The following is a 2,976-nucleotide window of genomic DNA, read 5'->3' as shown; positions in this document are numbered from 1 at the left end:
CGCGAATATTATTAATCCCGCATTTATTTAACACGTGACACTTCAGGGGTAGTTTTTAAAATTTAAGTTTCCAATACTAATAGGTAATCACAGTAGATTTTATTTGGAGTTTTTGCCTTTCGTAAAAAAAAAATTTTTTTGCTGCCTGCGCTTAATTCACTTCATTTGTATAAGAACCAAATTATAACAAATTTTGTGTACATTGTAGTCGTTGTGAAGGATGGTGAATGCGCGAATTTTCAGAATTTTCTTATTAAAATACATAAAATATCCGAAAATATGTGAAACAAAGAAAAATTGTGTTTAAATATATAGATTACGATTCCTAGCAAAAACACGAACCAAACATTTCATTCAATCAGGTTAGTCGTGAGCCAACATCGAACTAAATTAGTTAATTAGCAAATAAATTAAATTAATATATGACACACAAGCACCAGAAGGACAATATTTTATTTACAAACGTTCTAAAAGTTTTAAAACTTTAAAGAACTTTAAAAATACTTTAAACTACTTAAAAACTACTACTTTAACTTTTACTTTAAACTTTTGAAACTTTAAAAGTAGTAAAAACTTTAAACTTCAACTTTAAAACTCTAAAAACTTTTAAGAATTTAAACCCCGCTAGTGCTGCATGTCATATGTAGCACAGCAAACGCTATCATGAAATCCAACTTTTCTATCACCGCAACAACGATCATTTCGTGACGTTCTCCAAAACAATCCCCGTGTTCATGGATTCACGCCTAATGCAACGTATATCCTATAAGGTCAGATAAGGTTCACTAAAATAAAAAATGAGTTATATTGTCCCAATATTGACACACTTTCTCATCCACAGCACCTGCAGTAAGCGGACTAAAAACATCACTTCAAATTTACACATTTCCAACAGCTGAAAGATTTAAAACACTGATACGTCTGCTAAAAATTGGTCAGAATGACCCACAAAAGGGCTATAACTGCATGGATATTTTGACAAATTCCCACGCATTGCTGTGAGTGTAACACGGTGCTTTTCATGAACGCATTTACGCTGGACCGGAAGCCAGCGACTGCTGATAAGGATTCCATGATCCCTGATGACTAATTCACCGGGATTTGTTATAGATAATATTTTTATCCTTTTGATAAATTCTTGTTTGCAAAGGAAACAGTTTATCTCAAAAATGGATTAGGCTTCCCGGTCAAAAATATTCGCGATTGGAGTTACAGACTTGTTTGTAGGTAATATATTTGTTATCTACAGTTAGGTTGAAGCTAGAGATCAGGTTCGGTAGTGGATACCAGAAAGATACTCTTTGTCTAATTTAAAATGTTTTAGTGTATGAAATATTTATTATTATTGTAATTTCGTAGTGCTTATCGCAATTATAAGAATGAGGTATTGCACTACAAAGTCAACGATACACTGCACTGGACAGACATGTGCTGTCTTCAAAGTCTTCAAAATTGTTATTATTATTATTATTATTATTATTATTATTATTATTATTATTATTATTATTATTATTATTATTATTAATGCTGCTGGTGCTGCTACTGGTGCTGCTGGTGCTACTGTTATTGCAGCTACTGCAGCAGCACTGTAATTACATTCACTGTACAGTGTACAGTGAACACAGTTGTACAAAATATGTGTAGTGCTGACAACGTGCAGTCGCATGTACAATTGGGGTGTTTGGTCATGAATTAAAACCTGAAAGACCTTAAATTTTATTTTATCTAAAAAGAGGAATCAAATTTTGTTTCCTTTTTTCTATTGGTAATGACATTAAACACTTTTATGTTTAATTGAACAATCGAGCGCAGTAATGATTAATTTATTAGTAAATGTTTTTATTTGATTATTGACACCTGAACTATAAATATTTAAAAGGAGACCATGCATTCCGTTTTTACACGGCGTTTTTCATTTCAGTTTTCCCTCACAGTGTTCCCCTCAGAGTCCCTCCTCACAATCCCCTCTCAAAGTTTACCCTGAAAATCTTCCCTCACACTTTTCTCTCACACTTATCCTTCACCTCCCCTTGTTAACTTTATCACAATCATCTGCCACAATCTTCCCTTACAGTTTACAAATCATTTTTCCTCACAGTTTTCTCTTACAGTTTTCCTTACTTACCCTTACAATCCTCCCTCACTTACCCTCACAATCCTCCCTCCCTTGCCTTCACAATTTTCCCTCACCTCCCCTCACAATCCTCCCCCACAATCCTCCCTCACTTGCCCTCACAATCCTCCCTCCCTTTCCCTCACAATTTTCCCTCACAAACACGCCTCACAATACAGTGTGAAGAATCACTTTGAACTCCGCCGGTGACTCGACAGGCTCCAGGTCAGAGACTGTGCATCTCGTATCAGAGATACCGAGGGCTCTCCTTACCCTCACATTATGAATACGTGGTTTATTGAGGGTAACTTCATTACGTGCAGTCTCTTGTGCAGAGCTCGTCTCTTTGTTATATTTTGCAGTTTGCGTTCCAAAGAGATTTTTTGTATTGACACACGCACGTACGGCCCAGAAATTTAGTTTGATCTCGAATAAAATATAATGAACAAATAATTTCCATAGACTTGGATTGTTTCGAGGCGGTGTTTGATGTTGTTAGGAGAAGAAAATCCACTTTATTAACACACGCTTGGCTAGGTTCTTTTTATGTTCATCCGTATGAGGTACACTACAGGGTGGCTTTCATGTTTTGTATCAAAATGTTGGTGTCTCTGGAATTTAAATAAGACGAAAATTATTAATTCGAATAAAAGGACGCTGGTTTCAAACGACGAAATGTGTACCTTTGATCTTGAAATCTGAACATTTGTTTAAAATGCAGATTAAATTCTATTGATCACATCTTCACTACAATAACATCACCAGACGCAAACTGTTCTACCTACCACATCTGCAACATCACCTTCACCACCACAACACTCCGGACATCATCACCACTCACACCACAACCACCACCCCCACCC

The sequence above is a fragment of the Hyalella azteca genome, unplaced genomic scaffold (assembly GCF_000764305.2).
Source record: "Hyalella azteca isolate HAZT.00-mixed unplaced genomic scaffold, Hazt_2.0.2 contig12411, whole genome shotgun sequence".
Lineage (NCBI taxonomy): Eukaryota > Metazoa > Arthropoda > Malacostraca > Amphipoda > Hyalellidae > Hyalella > Hyalella azteca.
The sequence above is the reverse complement of the archived record's forward strand: the minus strand, read 5'-3'. Positions refer to the sequence as shown.